Genomic DNA, 12,195 nt, shown 5'->3' on the forward strand with positions numbered 1-12,195 from the left:
AGTTCTAAGAGGAAAGTTACACTGATAAATGTCTGCATTAAGGAAAAAGAAACATTGCAAATAAACAATCTAACTTTACAATTCAAGAACTAGAAAAAGAAGCACAAATGAAGGCGAAAGTTATCAGAAGGAAGGAAATGACAAAGATCAGAACAGAAGTCTATGAAATAGAGACTGAAAAGACAATAGGAAAGATAAATGAAACTAAGAGCTGATTTTTAAATGATAAACAAACTAGATAAACCTTAGCTAGACTTACCAAGAAACAAAACAGAACTCAAATAAATAAAATCAGAAATGAAAATCCATCTATATGCTGTCTACAAGAAACTCATTTTAGACTGGAAGATACCTTCAGATTAAAAGTAAGGGGATAGAGAAATATATATCATGCTACTGGAAATCGAAAGAAAGCTGGAGTAGCTATACTTATATCAGACAAACAGGACTTCAAATTAAAGACAATAACAAGAGATGAAGAAGGGCATTACATAATAATTACAGGGTCTATCCATCAGGAAGAACTAACAATCATAAATGTCTATGCACTGAATATGGGAGCACCTAAATATTTAAAACAATTAATCACAAACAGAAAGAATGTGCTAATAGCAGGGGATTTTAATACTCCACTTACAGCAATGGATAGGTCAACCAGACAGGAAACCACTAAAGAAATAATGGACTTGAAAGACACATTGGACCAGATGGATCTTACAGACATATTTACAACTCTACATCCTGAGGCCAGGGAATTTACTTTCTTCTCAAGTGCGCATGGCACATTCTCCAAGATAGATCACATACTAGGACATAAAGCAGCCCTCAATAAATATAAAAGAATTCAGGTCATACCATGCAACACTCTCAGATCATAATGCTTTGAAACTTGAAATCAATCACAGGAAGAAGTCTGGAAAACCTCCAAAACCATGGAGGTTAAAGAACACCCTTCTAAAGAATGAATGGGCCAATCAGGCAATTAGAGATGAAATTTAAAAATATATGGAAACCAATGAAAATGAAAACACAACAATCCAAAATCTATGGGATGCAGCAAAGGCAGTCCTAAGAGGAAAGTACATTGCTCTCCAGGCTATTTCAAGAAATTAGAAAAAGCACAAGTCCAAAATCTAACAGCTCACATAAAGGAACAGAGGCAGAGCAACAAGAACGCCCTAAACTCAGTAAAAGAAGAGATATAGTAAAAATCAGAGCAGAAATAAACAACATAGAGACCAAAGAAACAATTGAACAGATCAATGAAACCAAGAGTTGGTTTTTTGGAAAAATAAACAATATTGACAAACCTCTAGCCTGGCTTCTCAAAAAGAAAAGAGAGAGCACCCAAATAGACAAAATCATGAATGAAAATGGACTTATTACAACCAACCCCTCAGAAATACAAGCAATTATCAGGGAATACTATGAAAAATTATATGCCAACAAACTGGAAAACTTAGAAGAAATGAACAAATTCCTAAACACACACTCACTACCAAAATTCACACGGGAAGAGATAGAAACTCTGAACAGACCCATAACTAGTGAAGAAATCGAATCAGTTATCAAAAATCTCCCAACAACTAAGAGCCCTGGACCTGATGGCTTCCCTGGGGAATTCTACCCGACATTTAAAACAGAATTAATACCCATTCTTCTCAAGCTATTCCAAAAAATAGAAATTGAAGGAAAACTCCCAGATTCATTTTATGAAGCCAGCATCACTCTGATTCCCAAGCCAGACAGAGATCCAGCAAAAAAAGAACTACAGGCCAATATCCTTGATGAATACAGATGCAAAAATCCTCAACAAGATACTTGCAAATCGAATGCAACAGCACATAAAAAGAATCATCCACCAAGATCAAATGGGATTCATTCCTGGGTTACAGGGCTGGTTCAATATTCACAAATATATCAATGTGATACATCACATCCACAAAAGAAAAGATAAAAACCATATGATCCTGTCGATAGATGCAGAAAAAGCATTTGACAAAATACAGCATCCCTTCTTCATAAAGACCCTCGAGAAAGTCGGGATAGAAGGAACCTACTTAAACATCATAAAAGCCATCTATGAGAAGCCCTCAGCTAACATCATCCTCAACGGGGAAAAACTGAGAGCTTCCCCCTGAGATCAGGAACACGACAGGGATGTCCACTCTCACCACTGTTGTTTAACATAGTGCTGGAAGTCCTAGCATCAGCCATCAGACAACAAAAGGAAATAAAAGACATCAGAATTGGCAAAGAAGAAGTCATACTTTCACTTTTCGCAGACGACATGATACTCTACATAGAAAACCCGACAGACTCCACCAGAAGCCTACTAGAACTGATCCAAGAATTCAGCAAAGTTGCAGGGTACAAAATCAATGTACAGAAATCGGATGCATTTATATACACCAAAAATGAAGCAACAGAAAGAGAAATCAAGAAACTGATCCCATTCACAATTGCACAAAAAAACATAAAACATCTAGGAATAAACCTAACCAAGGATACAAGAGATCTGTATGATGAAAACTATAGAAAACTTATGAAGGAAATTGAAATTGAAGAAGACACAAAGAAATGGAAAAACATCCCATGCTCATGGATAGGAAGAATAAATATAGTTAAGATGTCATTACTACCCAAAGCAATCTACACATTCAATGCAATTCCAATCAAAATTGCACCAGCAGGGGCGCCTGGGTGGCTTAGTCAGTTAAGCGTCCGACTTTCGCTTAGGTCATGATTTCACGGTTCGTGGGTTCGAGCCCCGCGTCGGGCTCTGTGCTGACTGCCAGCTCAGAGCCTGGAGCCTGTTTCAGTCTGTGACTCCCTCTCTCTCTGACCCTCCCCTGCTCATGCTGTCTCTCTCTCTCTCCTAGAAGTAAATAAAACGTTAAAAAAAATAAAAAAAAAAATTGCACCAGCATACATCTCAAAACTAGAACAAACTATCCTAAAATTTGTATGGAACCACAAAAGACCCCGAATAGCCAAAGTAATACTGAAGAAGAAAACCAAAACGGAGGCATCACCATCCCAGACTTTAGCCTCTACTACAAAGCTGTCATCATCAAGACAGTATGATATTGGCACAAAAATAGACATATAGACCAATGGAACAGAATTGAGAACTCAGAGCTGGACCCAAAGGTATACAGCTAACTGATCTTTGACAAAGCAGGAAAGAACATCCAATGGAAAAAAGACAGCCTTTTTAACAGATGGTGCTGGGAGAACTGGACAGCAACATGCAGAAGAATGAAACTAGATCACTTTCTCACACCATGCACAAAAATAAACTTAAAATGGATAAAGGACCTGAATGTGAGACAGGAAACCATCAACACCCTAGAGGAGAAAGCAGGAAAAAAACTCCTTGACCTCCACCGCAGCAACTTCTTACTTGACACATCCCCAAAAGCAAGGGAATCAAGAGCAAAAGTGAACTATTGGGACCTCATCAAGATTAAAAGCTTCTGCACGGCAAAGGAAACAATCCATAAAACTAATAGGCAACCAACAAAATGGGAAAAGATAGTTGCAAATGACATATCAGATAAAGGGTTAATATCCAAAATCTATAAGGAACTCACCAAACTCCACACCCGAAAAACAAATAACCCAGTAAAGAAATGGGCAGAAGACATGAACAGACACTTCTCCAGAGAGGACATCCAGGTGGCCAACAGACACATGAAACGATGCTCAGCATCCCTCCTCATCAGGGAAATACAAATCACAACCACACTGAGATACCACCTCACGCCAGTCAGAGTGGCGAAAATGAGCAAATCAGAGAATTCTAGATGCTGGCGAGGATGTGGAGAAACGGGCACCCTCCTGCACTGTTGGTGGGAATGTAAAATGGTGCAGCCCCTCTGGAAAACAGTGTGGAGGTTCCTCAAAAAATTAACACTAGAACTCCCCTAGGACACAGCAATAGCGCTGCTAGGAATTTACCCAAGGGATACAGGAGTGCTGAGGCATAGGGGCACATGTACCCCAATGTTCACAGCAGCACTCTCCACAGTAGCCAAAACATGGAAAGGGCTCAAGTGTCCATCAACAGACGAATGGATCAAGAAGATGTGGTTTATCTATACGATGGAATGCTACACGGCAATGAGGAAGAATGAAATCTGGCCACGTGTAGCAACGTGGATGGACCTTGAGGGTGTTATGCTGAGCGAAATAAGTCAGGCAGAGAAGGACAAATATCATATGTTTGCACGTATAGGAGGATTAGGAGGAACTTAACGGAGGACCGTGGGGAAGAAGAAGGGGGGAAATGGTGGGGGAGAGGGAGGGAGGCAAACCATGAGAGACTCTTGAATGCTGAGAACAAACTGAGGAGTGATGGATGTGGGGGGAGGGGGAAGATGGGCATGGAGGAGGGCACTTGTGGGGATGAGCACTGGGTGTTGTATGGAAACCAACCTGACAATAAACTATTTGTAAAAATAAAAAATCAGAAATGGAAGAGGAGACATCACAACAGGCCATAAGAAACAACTACCAACAATTATATGCCAACAGCTGCACCGCCAAGAGGAAACAATGAATCCCCAGAAACACTCAACTGACCACATCTGAATCATAAAGAAATAGAACTCTGAGACCCCAGGAACAAGGAGATTAAATCAGCAAACAAGAACCTCCCAAGACCAGATGGCCCCACAGGTGAACTGTACCAAACATACAAAGAAGAATCAGTATCAATCTTTCTCAAACTCTTTCAAAAAGACAGAAGAGGAAGGAACGCTTCCGAGCTCACTGGACAAGGCCAGCATTACCCTGACACCAAAGCCAGACAAGGGCACCACAAGAAAAGAAAGTTATATTCCTGATGAAACCCACATGCAAAATCTATGTTTAGCATAGATTTTAGCAAAACAATTTCAACAATACATCAAAAGGATCACACACCATGATCAAGTAGGATTTATTCCAAGGACACAAGAGTGGTTCTACATCTGCAAGTCCCCCAACATGGCACACCACGTTCACAAGATGAAGGATAAAAAGTCACGATTATCTCAACAGAGGCAGGCAAAGCCCATGGCAGAATTCAACATCCATTCATGATAAGTATCCACAAAGTGGGTAGAGCGGGGCCAGCAGTGCAGCCCTTGCCAGAGCCCCACTGGTAGAACAGTCTGGGAGTCGCAGTGAACTGTCCAGGCCACTTCAAAGCACAGACAACTTGCAGGTCAGCCTCACAGTGCAGAGAGAGCAAGGAGAGGGAACAGAGTTGAGGGAATGGCCCAGTGGCCAGCACAACTGCCAGCCAGTGTCCCTCCATCCACTGTGCCCACCTCCCATCGTCTCGTCTCCACTCAGCAGCAGAGGGAGTGGGAGAATGGGATCCTGACCACAGCACCTGCCTGCTGAGTGCTCCCCAGTGGTGTCCCATGTCTGTTTGGAGCAAGGACCCAAACCCTTGTTGGGGCCCTGAGGCCTCTCCAGTCTCTCCCACATTTACTGTCCTCACCTTCCCCCAGCCTTATTTCAGCTCCTCCAATGTCCACACCCCTCCTGATGCAGGTCCTTTGCATATGCTGTTCTCTTTGGAACATGATTTCCTTCCCACCCACCTACAGAGCTGCAAGTAACAGCTGTACAAGTTGACCTAAAGCTTGAAAGGGACTCCTACATAATCAAAATCTAGGAGAATGTGCCAGAATTCAGTAACCCAGACCAGCTCTTCTAGTAAGACATCCTTTTTGCTTTTTGTTTTTTAAGTCATCATCCCAAGTAAGCCAATACTCCACAACTGAGTTACATTAGGATGTAGCTACTGCTTCTCCAATATTCTTTTCCACTCTGCCTTTTCCTTCTGGCTTCACTTCCCATTTGCAGTTTATTTCCATTTTAACAGCTTAGCAAATCTCTTCTTTTCATATTTTTCTCCCTCATTCTTACTCCCTCCCATGTAGGAGTGATACTTACACTGCTTAACTCTGACAGATTGAAGTCAAGGTTAACTTATAAAGCAGATGACACTTTTCAAAAATCAATTGTCGTGGTTTGGCTCTGAAGGTCCCTGGGGGTTTCTACTATGGAATTTCACAACATCACCAAAGAGGAAAAGCAAAGCTTCCCCAACAATCCTAGAAATCTCATACCAAACCAGTCTGATGGAGATGTACAGATGTGACCACAGGGGTCAGTGAGGATGCAGAAATACGGATACAGATAGAGAGAGAGGTGACACAGCAGAGTGTGGGCTTAAGGGAAGATCAGATGCAGCCATAGGTACAGGTGTACGTGGAGGTGGAGGAGTGGATGTGGGCTCACTGGGCATATACAGGGTGAGCCCATGTACATCTCTGGACATGGGTGTAAGTGCAGACGATACAGATATTGGCACAGATCAATGATAAAGATGCAGGTATAGATGTAGACACACAAACATGCATAGAGATGGATACAGACAGATACAGACACAGGCAGATGAGGCCGACACAGTGTAGACCTGTGGTGCACAAGCAGACATAGTTGTGGAGACGGGCATTTATGGAGACCCTCTTGCATTTCGAGCACCTTGACTGATCTGCAGAGCCAATCTGTGGGAGTCAGACTCTTAGGACAAGCATGGAGCACACAGAGCACTAAAGGCCCAGCTTCCAGTCTTGATCAGAGTGGGCTGGGCCTTTCCAGTATTTCCTCCTCCTCCCTGCCGTCCCCCCACCCAACCCCACCCTTTGCCACAACAGAAAGCATCAGATGTGGGAAGGGCACTCACCACGGTCTGCGACCACTAAAGAGCCCCTTCCTGGCACAGCATCATCTCTTCTGACATCTTCCAGGTGGCTAGACATGGCCAAGGCAACTCAAAGGCCACTGGGTCAAAGAGGCACTGAAATTGTTTTTCATGCCCACCATATTCTCACTTTCACAGTGTTTTCTCACTTTGCCTACCACAATAGCTGGGGCAGACAAGTCTGAAATTCCCTTCAGTACTAGAATTCCAGCCAATAACAGACATCGAAACCTGACACATTGCTCTAAGCTCAACAACGAGATGAGAGTGGGCCCACAGAGTCAGAAGCATCAGGGACTGCACAGCCAGTGTAAGGTGCACATCTTACCGGGATCCTGAGTCAAAACACCAATGAACAATCAAAGTTCTGACATGGACGTGGCAACGGGGCTGACCACAGGCTCGATATCCGACGCGAAGGAAGTACAGTATGTTAAAAAAAATCCTTGTATTATAAAGTTGTTTCACAAAATGTTTCCCAGAGAATATAAATGGGGTTGTTTGAAAGCAGCATGAGGAAATGGGGGTGTGGATGGGACAAGGTTGGGCCTGGGTCATTATCTCTGTGTCTGTTTGAAATCCTGCATTGGAAAGAGCAAGACAAAAATCCATCCGTTGTCTCATGACAAATATGAAACTCAACAGCCAGGGAAGCCTGTTGGATGAGGGACAAGCCAGGCCTGTGGGCCGAAGGCCTTGGGGACGTGGTAGGCGGATCCTAGGACAGCGGCCTGGGCACCTGCAGCCCGGCCGTCAGAGCCCTTCCTGCGGGCAGGGCAGGGGCGTGGCGTCTTTGACACCCATGTCAGGAGAAGCCCCTAAGCGGAGCCTGCCCTGGGAAGCAAACGCCGTACTGCCAGTTGGTTTAAAGAACGCACTGTGACCCTGGCCTGTGGTGCATGCAGTCCGCCCCTCACGCTGCCCGGGAAGCCTTCACACGGCTTAGATCCATTTTCCCAGAACTTTCGAAAAGCCTCCTGCTGGTGATTTCTGGACTAGCTGGTAAGCTGATGTTTCAGCTGCTCCAGAGACACCCCCCGCCCCCCGCAGCCCCTCCCGGGAGCAGCGTTGTCAGCTGTGTGTGACACGGTGACATCAGGGGTTGTCCGGTGGCCTCACCGCTCAGGAGGTGCTGGTGCCACCCCAGGCACGGGCCCCTGGAGAAGGTGCTGTGGCACTGTGTGGAGCAGGCGGGGGTGTGGAGGCAGTCCTGGGGCACAGTGTCTTCGAGGACAAGAAGGCTGGGGTGTTTCAGGAAGAAGACAGTGATCTCGGATCACCCGTGTCCCGGGAAGGGCTAGACTGGGGAGCGCCGGGCAGAGCTATGAGAGCGAGGGCGGGTACCCGGAAGTTGCTGAGTTAGGGCAAGTGCAGTTTTGTGGCAGGAGGAGGCATGAGCGGGGGGTCAGGATGAGAAGTTTATAGGAGAAACCAGGGCTCCGAGAGTAGTTAATTCACAGGCTTGAGGACCCGCTCAGTCGAAGCCATTGGCACCTTCTCTGGATAAAGCTGATGCCGAGTTCTGGGGCCCCCACATTCTGGGACCCCCTGTGCACCTGTACATGCCTCCCTCATTTGAACTTTAAAACGACCCATCACTTACACTGAGACCTTTGCTGCACAGAGACCCGTGCACATAGCAGGTGCCCAGTAAGCGTGTGCTGACCGGGCACCGATCCCACACAAGCCAGAGCAGGGCCACCATCTGGGGCTCAGAGACCGCCGTTTGCCCTTCTTTTCAAGGGCACTCCCTGCAACTATCACCTACACAGCCGGGGATTTTAGGTTTGGGACTTGGACTCCTGGTTCTCCGGCTGAACAAGAGTGACCCTCTGCACTCACGGCTACATCCCCCACCAAGCTCCCTCAGACGACAAGGATCGCGCCACATTGCACGGTCTTCTGAGACAAACCAACGGGACGCAGGGTGACACAGCGGGGACTCGTCACGTGCGGGAGAGACCCCGGAGAAGACGGCAGCTACGTGTCTGGAACACAAGGTTGGACCACATCATGGGGGGCGTGGTCTGAAGCCGGAGCAGAATGAACAAAACCCGCAGACAGCGGCACCACGGAATCCGTCCACGACACGGTTAAGATTCCTTTTCTCCAACAAGGAGGAATAAACAGGAAACAGTACCAGTCCCCAGGCCTTCTGCGCATCCTCGCCTGCGTTCCAGACGAGCACCACGGGCCCCAGGGCGCTGGCTCAGCTCTGCGGGGCTCGGCGGGCAGCCAGGGGTCCCTGTGCAGGCGGGGAGGGCCCTCCCTCTGCCACCGTGTCGCTCCAAGCACGTGGGTTGTTACACGTGGGAGTTGGTGGCGGGAAAAGCAGTGTCCTCCCAGGAAGGCTCTAAGCGGACCGGGTGGAGTGAGGGCCCGTCCCGGCGTGAGGCGCTCCCCGGCGGGGGCCGGAGAGCAGAGCAGGTGCGCCGGGGCTCGGCGGTCGCCACGCAAGCTGCCCACTGCCCGTGCGGCAGCCCCGGCCTCCGTGCGCCGCCGTCTCCCCACCAGCCTGGGGGCTGCTCGGCCTCCGGTGCGCTCGCTTCCCCAAAGCCGGTCTCCTAAGGTGCCCTTCCGCAGGGACACACCCCGAACGGCAGGGCGTTCATGAGACGCACACGCCCGCAGAGCCACGTGCTCCTAAGCATTTATTCACCAGACGTGAAGCACAGCGTCGTCTCTGCTGAGACACAAACGGGTGCCTTGGGCTCAAATTCCCCTTCCGTGTGTCCTCTCTTCCAAACCTGGGACGCTTGGAAACTCACCCTCGGAGGAAGGGACGCAAGTCCTGACCTTTCTCCAGTCTCGAACGTCTGCCCAGGGAGTAAAGAGGGTGAAGATACAAACGGCAAAGGACGAAATGGCCGCCTGCCCATCAGAGAACGCAGGAGAGAGAGGAGAGTGAGGCTACGCCCCGGCGCACGTCTGAACGGAGGCCGCGGCAGTGAGGAGCCGGCGAGTTATGGGTCATGTTCTTCTTACGGGACAATCACGCATACAGACGCCCTTAGTCTTTTAAGAGTGGCATCAGATTCTTGTCAATTAATAGCTCGTCTATTAAGGCTTAGGCTGAGATCTGGTGAAATCTTGCCCTAGAGAATCCCAAATTACCAATTAATCTGATAAGAGAGGCGGAAATCTCAATCTCCCCCTGCCGAAGGGAGGGAGCGTAATCCCGCGGTGACAAACAGAAAGAACTATTGATATAAAGCTGTTTTATCTGCACTATATATCTCCCATCCAACTGAGGCAGCAAAAGAAAGAGGGAAATGGGCCGCGATAATGATTCTGTCTTTGACCCATGCTTGCAGCAGGTAAACGCTCAAGTCCCAAAGGTCTGGCCCAGGAAAGCTCCACAGGAAAATAAACTGTGAATGCAAAGAAAAATCCGGCCCTGACAGTGGCTTTGTTTTGTGCTGGCAAGTCAGAGAGGGAGAGGCAGCGCCGGCCTCTCTCCATCTCGCACGCACCACGCCATTTCCCCCCGGGGTCACCCTGAGGCAGAGGACGGTGGCAGGGAAGGTCTCGCTCTGCAGGCCGCCGTCCGCTGTTCACGGGGACACAAGGCTGCTGCTCGGAAGAGCCGTTCCAAGGACAAGAGTCCCCTTCCCAGCCCTGCTGGGGCTCGTCCACCCCCTTGTGCTGCAGCTGAGGCCCTGGGCCCCACACACGGGAGGGCAGCCTTCCCTGCGAGCAGCCCCACCTCACGCCCGGAACCAGCCCTCACTCCACCCGGTCCTGCCAGCAGGAAGGTCCCAGCACAGCCGTGCAGGAGCCAGTGGTCATCATGCACACACGTGCACACGACACACACACGACACCCAGATCACACACATGAATACGGACAATACACACGCCCATGTGCACACGACACACACGCAACACGCAGATATACACAGATGAATACAGACAACAAGCACAGACACGTGTGCACACACCCACATATGCACACGACACACACACAACACAGATACACACAGATGAATACGGACAACCCGCACAGACATGTGGGCACACATCCACATGTACACACACATGCACACGACATACAGATGCACACAGATGAATACAGACAACAAGCACAGACACATGTGCACACACCCACATATGCACACGACACACACACAACACAGATACACACAGATGAATACGGACAACCCGCACAGACATGTGGGCACACATCCACATGTACACACACATGCACACGACATACAGATGCACACAGATGAATACAGACAACACGCACACACACGTGCACACAACATACCAATACACACACACACAGAGCAATGTTTCCCAAGGGAGGGAAAACTCGACATAACAGATTGTGACGATCTAGAATAAGTAACTGCCATCCAAATGGTTTGCTTTCCAAAGGAATTGAGGAGGTGCCCTGCCTTTGCTTGAGCAGCGCAGAGCCGAGCCCTCAGCAGGGTGTCCTGTTCAAGTGCCCATCTCTGCTTCTCTTTAAGACGATTCTAGAAGACGTGACCCCGAGGCCCCTTCCAGCACACACAGCCTGGCCAGATGGCACAGGAGCCCGTCCAGGCAGAGGGCAGAAATGGGAGGCCACCTCTCACAAAGTACTTGAGAAAATGAGTCGGTATTTCAGTGCAAGCTTGAAGTGTCAGCTGCTGGGGGCTCCTCTAAAACCACAAGTAAAAACACCATCTACAGCTCAAGAGTCTCAGGTTTTAAGCTGGCTTTGATTCGTGCTCTGTGGTTTGAGCTCGAGACAAAATACCTTCTCCCCACCCAGTTACACAACTACTGCAAACTGACGGAATTTGCTATCCACAGGGTAGCAACTCCTGACACCCGCTGGTGGGGTGAACTCTGTCGGGAGGTGCGGGCACAGAAAGAGGGGGTGCGGGAACTGCGTGAGAAACGGCGCGGACCGTGAGCTGCCCCCTCCACACTGCGTGTAACCACTGAAATGCAGGCAACTTCCGAACTAATAATGAAGAAATGCCTGAATAGTGAACACTATAATGCAACAGCAAAATCATACGTGGGCATGACTGCACACACATCTGCACACACGTGTGCACGTGGGCAGCCATGTGCTTCCATTGCTTGAAGAAGACACAACGGCTTTACAAAGCACAGCATCAAAAGCCAGAGTCATTGGTGTGATGACGTGAAAATGGGGCGGCCCACGTGCCGTCTGCCGGGTACACACTGTGGGCGCAGGGTCCCTCGATATGTGCAGGTCAGAATGGGGAGAGGGCCGAGCAGCCTGTCCCTGAGGCCCCTTCCCCTCTGAAGGAGGACTGTCCCAATACTGTCCCTGGACTGCTTTTCTGGACTTTCAACCGGCATAGAGGCCTTGGAGGTGCAGACCCTCGTCACCTGCTCCCTGGGGGCCACCGCGTCCCCGTGCCCCGCGCTCTGGGCTGCAGGTCGGAGGCTGGGGCCACAGAGCT

General features: G+C 48.6%; 1 protein-coding gene across 1 annotated transcript in view; it reads right to left on the reverse strand.

The window, feature by feature from the left end:
- PTPRN2 (protein tyrosine phosphatase receptor type N2) overlaps positions 1-12,195 on the reverse strand; it is a 754,508-nt gene that overhangs the window by 409,685 nt on the left and 332,628 nt on the right. The gene's annotated exons all lie outside the window — the stretch shown is intronic.

Source organism: Hyaena hyaena, unplaced genomic scaffold (genome assembly GCF_003009895.1).
Source record: "Hyaena hyaena isolate Hyena2069 unplaced genomic scaffold, ASM300989v1 scaffold_548, whole genome shotgun sequence".
Classification (NCBI taxonomy): domain Eukaryota; kingdom Metazoa; phylum Chordata; class Mammalia; order Carnivora; family Hyaenidae; genus Hyaena; species Hyaena hyaena.